The sequence below is a fragment of the Nycticebus coucang genome, chromosome 13 (genome assembly GCF_027406575.1).
Source record: "Nycticebus coucang isolate mNycCou1 chromosome 13, mNycCou1.pri, whole genome shotgun sequence".
In the NCBI taxonomy this organism is placed as follows: Eukaryota; Metazoa; Chordata; class Mammalia; order Primates; family Lorisidae; genus Nycticebus; species Nycticebus coucang.
In genome coordinates, this window is record NC_069792.1 from 59,477,561 (window position 1) to 59,490,375 (window position 12,815).

General features: G+C 37.7%; 1 protein-coding gene across 1 annotated transcript in view; it reads left to right on the plus strand.

The window, feature by feature from the left end:
* Positions 1-12,815, plus strand: part of CPQ (carboxypeptidase Q) — a 509,108-nt gene that overhangs the window by 385,607 nt on the left and 110,686 nt on the right. The window lies entirely within an intron of this gene.

Below are 12,815 nucleotides of genomic sequence, written 5' to 3' on the forward strand. Positions count from 1 at the left end.
ATCCCATACCGAATGCCCCCAATCCTCCTGGAAACCCTGGAGGAGTCAGCCAGGAGTGTTACCATGATGATGGTAGGAACGGCAGCAGCCGGAAGTCCCTGTGCTGGCAATGAGAAGGAAGGCTTGTTTTACACTGACTATAATTAGGCAAGAGTGAAGCTTGAAGCAAGAAGGTGATTTTGGGAACAGGGATTAGAAGTACAAGACTGCATTTAGGATGGGAAACTGGGAGATCAATACCAAGAACATCTTTTAAGTCAAATGTTTTTCCAGAAGGGATTCCCAAAGCAATGGACACGCTGCTGAGCAATGGGGTTTGGGCAAGAATTGTTTCTCCTGGATGTCCAGATTAGAAGAAACATATTACAAGCTGAAATTATCCAAATCAGAGAGGGATCTATTTGTTTTGTGAATTGTGTTTATAGTCAGTCTCCTATTACCCTATTTCAGTTAGAGTATAATGAGTTCAAGGTTATGAATTTGGTCACTGAATATAATTTATAATTCTTTACTATACAAAAGACAACCTATGCCTAATACCCCACCCTTCCCATATTAGTTCTTTTGGCCTCAGGTAACCCTGAGGATAGGATCGTTTAAGACAAGTGCCCTTTAGTTGGTTGGGTCAGTGATATCATTTTCTATATGTTGTGGTAGACTAAAATATCAGATAAGGGTTGTCCTGGATTCAGCAACATTCAATCAATATTTTCTGAACACCTACTATGTTCCACATACAATGCTAGGCTTTAGCATTAGCATCATTAAAAAGTTTCACCCTGACCTTAGAAAGACTGGCTGATGTTCAGTTATAATACAAGGTTGTACATAGAAAGTCTTCAATAAAGAATAAGGTATTGACGACAGACACAGACACAAGAAGTTCACCTAACCTGGCTTTGGAAGGCAGTCAGAATAAGCTATGAGGAAGAAACGACATCTAAGCTGAGACCTGAAGACTGCCCAGAAGGAAGTTAAGGAAAAGGAGTAGAAGGGAGGAGGGATCGCTGCCCCTGGGCAGAGGGAACTGTATGTGCCAAGGCAGAGGCAGTAGGCAAGAAAGGACAGAGCATGCTGGGGAAACAGGGATTCAGAGTGCCTGGGTGCAAAGACGCAAGATGCACACAAGTGGGGAGCAAGCAGTGAGGAGGTGAACAAGAGTCTGAACAAGGGCATGTGAATCATGCTTAGAAGTTTGGACTTCATCCTCAGGACAAGAAGAGTAGCTGCATTATTTTTAAGGAGGAGCTTTAAAATTCTTTACATTTGGGGCTTTATATAAAACAGAATACCTAAAAGAAAACTGTCCTAAAGCTCTTTTGTTCACTATAATATACTCTACTCCCAGAAAAAAGAAATTGAATTTAAACTGCAATGGGTCTGGTTCACAATTTCCTTACCACTGAAATTCCTAGGATCTGAAAAAAGAAGGTATATTATGTGTTTCTCTATAAGATTTTGAGTTTCACTGTAGCCCTCTAAAATGCATGGATGAAGTCATAAATGACTGGATTTTAAATTTCAAAGAGGTTAACAGGGATATACACACTCAAAGGATGTGCAATCACATTAACAGAGCTGATTTATCTTAATATCCGCGCTGCCTTCATCCCAGTAGCTAGTCTGCACTGCATTTTCAAGGATGAGAAGAAGAAATTCCAGAAACGGACAACATAAGCTTTTTGTTTTAGAGTAGTTCTTCATCTCTTCATAAAAAAAAGACATCCTACATGTTTTATAAGATACAGCCAATTTCAAAGGACTTATTCTGTATCCTTATGATCAGTATGTTGGTATTGACATTGTCAAGATTATAATTAATTGTATCTAGGATGGCTGAGTTCAACTTAAAGTAATTATAATAAGCAAGTCACAAATCAAAGGGGATAAATTAGACTGTCTTTAGGCCTCTCTATAGGATTATTGAATGCCAGCCGACAGTCCAACAAGGTCCAGCTTGCTCCAGGTAATAATTAACTGCTGAAACAAATACACCCTTAAATGTTAGTGGCTCTACATAGTAGAAAGTTATTCCTTGCTCACTTAACACCCACTCTGCAGTAGGGCTCTGTGCTATAGTTACTCAAGGATCCAAGATGGCAGACTCTGTAGCAACATGGCTTTTAAAATGCCTCAAGTATTGACCTCTGATTGGCAGGCAGGGGGATGGTGGGAGGTTTTTATGGGACAGTTCTGGAAGCAGCTTACATCATTTCTTCTCACATTCCATTGGCAAGAACTAGTCACATAGTCCAGCTGCTTGAGAGGCTACGAAATACAGACCCTGGCTAGGCAGCCACTTCTTAGCAACAGCTCTACTCTGCAGAAGGGAAGTGCACGTTGGTGGAGCATTGACCCACTTTAAGAACTTCCTCTCACTTTGTTCTGATTTCTCAAACACTTCCGACTAAACAGGAGTCCAGTTGCCCTGAGGCCTTCACCTCCCATGGTGCTCAAAAAGACAGCTCTGTGAGCTGCCTAAAAGTACTCACACCACCACTACCAAAGGAGGCCTTTTCCAATCAGCACACACAAAAGTAGAGGTCAGTCTTTGGCTGTGAGGACCTTACATTCTACTTTGAAAGTAACTTTAAACTTACACACGAGAAATTTAGTATATCAGACAATATAAAATGAGGTTTTAAATTATTTACTGAAAGTATTTTATTTATTTATTATTTACTTATTTTTATTTTTTATCACAGGTTAGTACAAAGGTACATGTGATTAGGTGACATTGTTTGCGTCTGCAAGGTAAAGTCCAAAGTCTGGGTTGTAGTGGAGTCCTTCACCCAGGAAGTGTGCCATCTACCCCTACCTTGTACCTGATAGGTGGGAACTAATCGAGCCCTCTCCCCCTGCTTCCCTTCTTGAATTGGTGTTTTCCTCTCATGTGGGCCTGTAGTTGTCAGTCTGCCATTTTCAGATTAGTACTGTGGTGTACATGGGAATATTGCTATTCCATTCTTGAGATACTTAGGATAGTGATTTTTGCATCACACCAGTATGCCATGAGAGGATCATCTTAGGTGTGCTGCAAAAATCTTCAACATAATTAATTAAATTATTTTGAAAAATGTTCAAAGCACAGTTAAGTATATTCTTTTCTTTACTCTTTTTTTTTTTTTTTTTGCTCAACATAGTTTAAGTGTACCAGGAAGTTTAACTATAGTTTAAGTGTGCTGTGAGATAAAAGAGGTTCAAAAACACCGACTTAGGAGAATGTTCTCTAAATCCATCCAGGTAAATACAAAAGATGCAAACTCTTCATCTTTTTATGGCTGAATAGTATTCCATAGTATGCATATATCACAGTTTATTAATCTGTTGATGGGTTGATGGGCTCCTGAGTTGTTTCCACCCAAAAGAAAACAAGTCATTTTATCACAAGAACATTTGCGGTTAAACTGTTTTATTTTTACAAAGGATTCTATATCACCAACGATATACTGGATGGTGTAAAGTCTTAGCACAGTAAATGTAAAGGAGTTAGAAAAGGGAGAAATCCCTAAGACATGTTAGTCATGAGGAAGGACTCAAGATCTGATTAGAAAGTGGATTTCAGTAAGTAACTAGGAAGGAAGAGAAGGGACAGCTGTTCCCCTTCATATGGGGAGTCCTGGGTCCAAGGTGTGCCTTTGCATTGGTGTGGCTGATACTGCACAGGAACAAAAATTTTATTCGGGAAGCTCTAGTTTAGAGATTATAAAAGTAAAAGAGTTGAGCTTTTTTCATAACTGCTGGCCTTTTTATGATACATTTATGCTGTTAGTGATCTCTGTCAAGAATCAGCAAAGTATGGCCTATGGGCCAAATCCAGCCTGCCACTTGTTTATGTATAGACCTCAAGCTAAGAATGGGTTTTATGTTTTTAGCTAGGTGTGCAACAGAGCTTACATGTGGCCAGCAAAATTTAAAATATTAATTATCTGGCTCTTTACAGAAAAAGTTTGCTGACCCCTAGTATATTCTGATAAAAGTCAGAAAATGTTTTCACATTAGAGCAAAAACTCCACAATTAACCACCTCCCTACATTGACCACCTCAAGTTGACCTTATTTTCATATATCAGAGATGCATCATATGTATGTATCAGTACAGGGACCTAGTTCCTTATATTGACCACCTCCGTATGTTGACCAGTTTGTCACAGGCTCTTGGGTGGTCAACTTACAGAGGTTCTACTGTATTTCCATACAATAATTTCTTCATGGTTTAAATGATCTAAAAGATAGTTTGTAAATTTTGTTTGGAGCCAAATATTTTCCAATGTAAGTATGTTGCAGGAAGATATTTTTGTAATAATATGAATTTGAGTGTATAATCTTTTTTTTAATTCTTATTTGGTAGAGTTTAATGGTAAAGTTGGCTAAACTTATATGATACCAACTATGGAGACAGTACTTAGAAAAGCGTTATTTTTTCTTTCAGTTGCTCTGAATGTATTCTTTGTAAAGTTCTACAAAAGCTATTTTAATGGATATAGTTAGCTTAATTTTGAGGAAATAAAATTAGCATTGATATGCATTATGCTTTTCTGAGCAAATATATTTTTGTTTATAATGTACTTTTATTAATATGTGTATAGAAAAATATAACTTAAAGAAATTTTAAATTGTATAGTAAAAGGTACTGCCGAACCAACTTCCAAATTGTACTCAGATCAATACCTTTATGTCATTATTATGCTTTCTTCTGAAACATTAGCACAATTATTATAACAACTGCTGAAATTCATTAAATTTACTAAAAAGTTACCAAACAATTTACTAAATCGTGAAATATGGGAGGCTATGTGTGGTTTCTGTACAAATTCGGGGATTCATATGCAAGTTTATTATAACGTCTAAAGCATTCTTTTCAAAGAAACCAAATTTTGTTCAAAAACAATCTATAAACATTTTGATGGTAGTTACAAGTAAAATAACTCAGACAGAAAATGTTGAGATTTTCCACTTTATTTTGGAGTCAGCTAGAATAGAAATTACTCCGGAGTCCATCTAGCATGCTGGTAACAGTTCAGAGCAGAAAGTCCCATAAAGGATTTTTTTTTGTTTTTTGGAGTTTTTGGCCGGGGCTGGGTTTAAACCTGCCACCTCTGGCATATGGGGCTGGTGCTCTACTCCTTTGAGCCACAGGCACCGCCCCATAAAGGATTTTTATACATACTTTTCTCTTAATAAAAAAAAAAAAGATAGTTCACTTATTTTGAAAGATGTAAAATTTTCTCTATTGGTTTTAAAGTCTTTCCCACCATCTCTGTGTCTCTTTTTGTATTAGCACATGAACTTGAGAATTATTCACATGTATAACATTGTTTGCGCCTTATGTTTATTGATTTTTTTTTTTTAGAAGTAACTCATTTTTCATGCTAACAGTGTTTTACTGAGGTTTAAGTAGCATTTGGTAAATGCATAGATTTTAAGTATACAGAAAAACCTATTTGGAAAATAGGATTCCCTGTGTAATTATCACCCACGTCAAGTTTCCTCACATCCCGTTCTAACCAATCTCCCACTTCTCCAGAGGTACTACTTTTTATCCCCACAGGTTAGTTATTCCTGCTCTTGAACTTCCTATAAATGAAATTATACAGTATGTAATCTTGAGTCTGGCTTTTTTCACTAATCGTCAGGTTTTGTGGTTTATCCATGTTGTTGCATTATTAACAGTAGTTTGTTCCTTTCTGTTGCTGAGTAATTTTCTATTGCGAATATACCACCACAGAAACCACAATTTCTTTATTATCTAGGATAAATGCAGCATAGATGTTCTGTTGATAGATATTTGGGTTGTTCCCAGTTTTAGCTATTATAAATGAAGCTGCTCTGAACATTTTTGTACAAATCTTTCAGTAGACATATGCATTTCGTTTCCTTTCCTGGGAGCAGAATTTCTGAGTCATAGGATAGGTGATATTTATCTTTACTGCATATGAGAAACTGCCAAAGAGGTGGAAACATGTACCATTTTACCTTCCCACCAGCAACATACAAAAGTCCTAGTCATTCTCCTTCCTTCCCGGTATGAGGTACTGTTAGTCTTTTTATTTTTAGCCATTCTTGTAGGTGTCACACTTTTATATTTTTAAGGTAAAGTTCTGAGAGTCACAAGAAAACTTCTGCCCCTACTTCTAATGGTCACCATTCTTTCATCCTCCCTGCTTTTTTACCTCAAGACTATTTTCATTCTGCTGTTCTGCCTTATGGGCCAAAGACCTTTCTACCCTGCATGATGGTGGCTGGAGTGACCCTGTTTCCATTTGGAGAAACACTGGCAAGAGCAGAACATAAGAAATGCTATTCTGCTCACAACCACAGCTGACGTCCAGGAGCCCAGCCTGGAGGCTGCTGGAACTCAACTGGAGCCAACCGGGGAGGATGAGCCCCAAAAGGGCCTGCGTAGGTAGATTTCTCTTAGGAAAAAATGTTATTCTAGAGAGGCAGGAAAAAACTTCAGAAAATGACTTTGAGCTATTCTTATTGATAAAATTGTTATTTTTTAAAAGTATGAACTCCATTATTGATTGAATTTAACTTGCATTCACTTAGAAGGAGATGTCACTACATAGGGTAACACATATTATTATGCTCCAGTTTATATATAAGAGTAGAAGTTAACTTTGAAGTTTAAAAAAATTATAGATAATTTTATTGAATTTTCAAGTCAGTGCCTAAAATGAGGGTTGTCCAGATGCCATTTGCTTAATCTACTTTTCATGGGAACAATGTTGCTCTCTTCTCTTAGAAGGAAAAGCAGGATGTCATTTCTCATGTCCTGAAATGTACAAAGGAGGGGGGGAAATCCTAGATTAGTTTCAAGTGGATTTCTGGCATTTTTTAATCTTTTCCACTTAAAGCAAAAATATGATCTGGCATAATTATAATGAGTAAGGTAATCTAGCCTTGAGAAAGCCTCATTACAGAAGGTAATCAAATAAAATAGATTGATATGTTCTACTCTGGCATGAAAAATATTTTAACCTTCCCCTGATTTATTGCACAAACTTCTGGCAATTGAATTACAGGGCTAATGAACACTGCTGTGTTCTGGTAGTCATTAATAAGGGCAATATTTTAAATAGGCTTTATTAAATGAGGGATGGGTTGTATGACCATTCTAAACACATCAGTCTATCCAAACTCTAGCCAACTCTAAAAAGAAAAAGGAAAAATGAATATGTGTGGTATTTTGTCAGAATTTCCCGTGTTGTCATGCTGAGGAACAAAATTTCCTCTTACATACGTAAATATAAAATACATTAGCTTCTTTGAGTAGTGAAGTTCTTGCCAGCTTCCCAACCCACATTAGGTTTCATGTTTCATTCTAAAATAAAAGAAAATGTTAGAAATGCTTGTGAGGCCTCTTCATGCTATCTGGGCAAATGTGCTTCTTTGGCATTTTTATTTTACCAACCCTATTGCCACTATGTAATGTTAATTTAGGAGGATGACGCTGCAAGAGTAAGAATGTTGTACTCATGTTCAGCTCTGGTTATAAAGATAATAGAGCTGATGTCTTCATTCGGCATAATTGTGTCTGGACTGTGTCTCCAGCACAGCCTTTTATTATATCTTTAATGTCCCATGCAATACAGGCATACTAATCAGAGGTTATTGTCTCCATCATTACTGCCGGGCTTCTAGGCATCCTGTGTTTTTCTTTCAGTGCCTAGATATTGCATTAGTCCGTCAAGCACATCACAAAATTGGTTTAACTTCCATTTCTCTCAGTGTGTTCTTGGTCTGCAACCCTTGTAGTTTGTCCATTCAAATACTTTGTACAGCACACCTGGGAGCTCTCAGGGGTCTTATTAGAATTTATAGATTGTATTTAAAAAAAAGAAAAGACTGTCTTTTGCATTTGTTTGCTTTCTCTTGTGTAAAATTGCATTATGACTATGGCACTGGCACTTCTGAATCTTATATATGTATCATAATTATGATAGCTGGGCAGAGCTATCAAAATATTCTCTTCAATATTATGAACATCATATGCCAGCTTGTAACTGACCATGAGTCGGCTTCAACTCACCTCTTTATCTCTCTTTACATCCTTCTTAACTGTCTTTTATTGTTTTTTCTACATAAGAGAAAAGAAATGGTTTAAAGTAAAAAGATAATAACACCTAGAATCGAATTTTTTTTTTTTAGAATCGAATTTTTCTATGTTCCTAGGACAGTAAGACGTTGCCTGTCATTCTGGGTAATATCTTTTGTTGAATGCCTCCTGGTTTTAGATCATAGTTAAGTTAGGCTTGGGTGTTGGTTTCAGCCCAGTACATCTCAAGAACAATACTGTAATTTCTCTGTTTCCATTACCAATTCAAATAAAGCAATTGCCTTTTAAGGTTGGTTCTGAGAACATTGTGCCACAACACTGAGATTTATTGTGAATTATTGTGGATGGTGTTTATCCTTCACTCCTGAAACCATGGAGTTTTGTCTGTTTTAGTAGCTTACTAGAGATTGCCTACTGGTACAGATAGTTTCTGCCTCATTGCCTTCCTATTCTGAACTAAGTCATGACCTATCCAAGAAGTTCCCACAGTGTATCTAGTGCCTGGTCCTTCTGAGGAAATCCAGTTGGTGCACCAGGACATGCAAATCTGAACTGAGGTGTCATGCCCCGGGCTCACAAGTGACCTACCTCCGTGGGTCAGAGCCTTTAGGACTAAATTATCCCATTACAGTACTTGGTCCTTACTAAGTTAAGAATCAGCAAACCATTTTTCAATCACTAGAACTATTTTAATTCAACTGGATCCGTCTTCTACCCTTTTGTCTTCTAAACCAGAAGTTAGTAAACTTTTTTTAAAGGTCAAGCATAGTAAAGATTTTTGAGGACTGCAGTCTATGCTGTCTCTCTACTCACCCCTGCCGCTGCAGTGCAGTCATAGACAACCTGGATGGATGAGCATGGCTGTGTGCCAATGAACCTTCATCTACAAGGGAAAAAAAGGCAGGCCAGATACTCCGCTGAACACTGTTCCAAACCTTTTTGGGGCAGTAATTTAGAAAACATTCTTGAAGGGCTTTTCAATCTCACAATCATAGCTTTTTGGTGAAAGATTTGTAACACAAGATGGAATTCTAGCATTTGAGATTGTATCTTGGTAGGCTAATACTATGACTGTTGTTAGTGAGTTTTGCACTGAGGAGATTGCAGTTGTTTTCCCTTATTTGGTCAAGAGAACGCCATCAGCAGGTCACCTAGAACCTGAGCTGCAGCCCAGGGAGCCGTGGCCCAGGTACACAGGCGTGGTTACCTTGTTGGGGGAAGAGGTTAAGATCCTTCTCTAATATTTTTCAAGCAAGAGCAGAACACTATATTAAGATGACTAAATATGTATCCCCCAAATACATACTATGTATTAAAATACATAATATCTTTTTTGAAAGTTCACACAGACAAAAGGGTCTTTCAAAGAAATGAACATTCCAATACATGTCGGCAACTTTCCTACCAAGGCTTAGCAGTTACCATTTGTTGCTTAAGCAAGCTGTAATTTACCCCTGGATTTGCTTACAGTATTTCTTTTTTTTTTTTTTTTTTGTGGTTTTTGGCCGGGGCTGTGTTTTGCTTACAGTATTTCTTTTTTAAACCTGAATGAATCATTATCTGGGAGAGGCTTTTCCCAAGAGATCCACTGAACGTTAGGTCTTTGGTAATCAATATTCCTTCTGGAAGTTTATCTTCTACTTCTGGTTATCATGGTTTTCCAGTCCTTCCATGACACTAAGGTATAAACATCAAAAAATGGTTTGTCTAAGATGACTTGAGAGGTGAATGAGCAGAATAGCTGGTTGGGCCGCCTGCAAGATCAATGCTAGGAAGCAGCTCCTAGTGGTGAACTCACTCTGTACTCTGAGAAGCAGCAGAGTCCAGAAGGTAAGCAGACAGTACTGAAACCATGTTACGTCCAGGGCTGCAGATTAGGTGGGGAACTGAACAGCAGCCTTGCCGACATGACTGTGAATGTGACCCGAGTGACTGTGTGTCGAAGCCCTTTGTCTTGCTTTCTGGAACTGGTCTTACTGAGCCATTTCTAAAGGTGTTCACCTCCCAGTCCCGTGGTGTCTTAAAGGTACCATTTGTCCCTTGACAGAGTTGGTCTTGCTCTGGGTTTTAATTTCCTTATCAATTGGTTCACATCTATAATTCCTGCTGATTCACCTCAAACGCATAATTGTTTTTTTCCTAAACAGATTTGAACTTCTATTTCCAATTTTTTCTCAGAAGACGTCCCTCTCGCATACTCTTATCAAGTGCCTGTCCCACATTTGTAATTATTCGTTCTGGAAACTGAGGTTACCCCTGACAACCAGCAGTTTGTCTAAACTGCTTTGGTTTCAGCATTCTCTTAAAGGAGAGTTTCTTAAAATCAATTTCTAAAGAGTTTTTATATCTTACACAGCAAAACATGTATAAACAACAATTCAAATGTGTAGAGAGCTTAACAAGGCCTTTCAACAAAGGTTTGAAGTGGTTTGATAACATGAGTTTTTTGAGATTAAACAGAATTTCTGTTACTAGTTTAAAAGGAATATAATTTGCTTTTATGGATTTCTATAGTTTCCTTTAATAAAACTCATCCAGTGAGAAGCATCGCCCCCTGAAATCAGAGGCAGCGCTGGGGTAAATACTTGTAAATGTTTCAGGCAACTCACCAGGTGCTAACTGAGGGCTGGGAGAATGGATGCCGTGTACCAATCTGCTGTCACTGCCATAGCTGAATGATTTTTTTCCCCTTCAAAGCTCTGGAAGTTACTTTCTTATACCTCACAGAACCAAATGGGAGGCAATCAAGCTGTTTTGTCATTTGAATTAGGAAAGGTCAAAGGGAAGAGGACATAATAGTGGACAGAAAAGCTCTTGGTGAAAGTTGTCCATTTTTTCCATGTAAGGGAAAGTAATCTCTAGCATTAGAGATTTTTTGGATAGACATATAGACATAGATAGAGAGAAAAGAAACCATCTTACTGAGCCATTTTTTTACAAATCCCATTCCCCAAACAAATGTGTAACAAGCTCTTAGAAGACATCATTATAATCTCTTTCATCCATATGATGGTTTATAAATCACCTTTTCATAGATAATGTCTCACTGATAGTGAGATGCCAAACCATGTACTGTTTTCCTTATTTCACCCATGAGGAAACAGGCTCAGAGCAGTGAAGAATGTACCCAAGGTTGCCGAGCCCTACCCATGAGGTCTAGAATCTGAACTTGACCTAGATCTCCTATCTCCAGACATCAGCATAATGACTTCTGTTACCATGTACTTCTCTGCCACCCATCTTAAATATAGATGTGTACCCACTTGTCATAGACTGAATACATACTCACCAATATATTCAGGAATGCAGAATAATGGGTAATACATGGATGGATGGATGGAGAAGTCACTTCAAGGTACTTAATTTAAAATACATACAGAACAGAATTTTGGAGTAAAATGCCAAGGGATATTATGTGACCACCCAGATGTCAGTTGTTGCTAGTAATTCTCAATATTTTATATTGGCACTTTCTCTAGAGAGTATAAAAGTAAAAAATTGTATTTATTCCTGAAGTTAACTCTCTAAATGATTTTTTTAAGTAGCCAAAAACACCTCAAAATTCAGTGTAATTTTCCCTTAATGTGGGGCATTTCTAACTAAAGTTTTAAGTAAACAATAGATAAATTTTTTAAAATTTCAAAGAGATCTTCTAATGATATGAAACTTATTTGCACAGTAATACATGTTAAAATAATTCCACTGTTGGGTGGCGCCTGTGGCTCAAGGAGTAGGGCGCCGGTCCCATATGCCGGAGGTGGCGGGTTCAAACCGAGCCCCGGCCAAAAACCAAAAAAATAAATAAATAATAATTCCACTGTTTAAAATACTATCTTTAGATCAGAGGTCCCCAGGATACCACCCCAAGACATTTCCCATTGCCTTAGTCTTAAAAGAAAAGAAAAATGAGAACAGAACCCTGACCCTTGAGAGATGGAAATAGTGTCTGTATATGTCTCCTTCCATCTTCTCTCCGTGTGTGAAGCTTAGACACCCAGGAAAATACGGGACGATCCTCCACGAATTGAGTCCAGCCGTCTTCTTTCAGGGTGACTGTGCCTAATACACCAAAGACAAGGTTACACCAGGATGGACCTCTGCCTGTGCTATTTTTAGAGATCTCCAAGGACAGCAATTTCACTTGTGTCATTATTTTCTAACATTATCAGACAATGAGAATATACCTGGCCAGGTCCACTTAGTGGATGCTTAATTTAAGGATACAACTTAAAGACTTAAGACTGGAGGAATAATTATAAAAGAAGGTAGTTATAGGTCTGAAAAAGTTAATGTCCTTTAATCCGACCTCCCTTAATAGTTTCTGCATGAAAGCCCTAAGGAAGGATAAGTGAACTGGGACACGGGGATGAATTGTGAATTGCAAAAGAGAAATTAAACATTATTTGCAAACTAAACTCAAAGCACCAATGATTCACTTGTTCTGTTTTTGTTTTTGTTTTTGTTTTTATGGAGTAGACTCTAATTCAGAGCTCAGTTTGTTAATACTTTTTCTTGCAAATTGTTTTCCGAATGTATTGAAAATTGCACTTGCCAAAATGGATGGGTTGTGTTCTTCAGTGAAAGGTGGCTGTGACCAAGAGCTGCGCCTCTTGGATTGTTCAGCCTGCCAAAATCTCATACAACACAAGTGGAAAGGAAAATAAGAATGAAAGGCATATTCAAGAGTGTAACAAATTGTTGGCACCTAAGGAACTAAAGCTGTTGGTTTCCAAAGAATTTGGCAGAAAGATTTT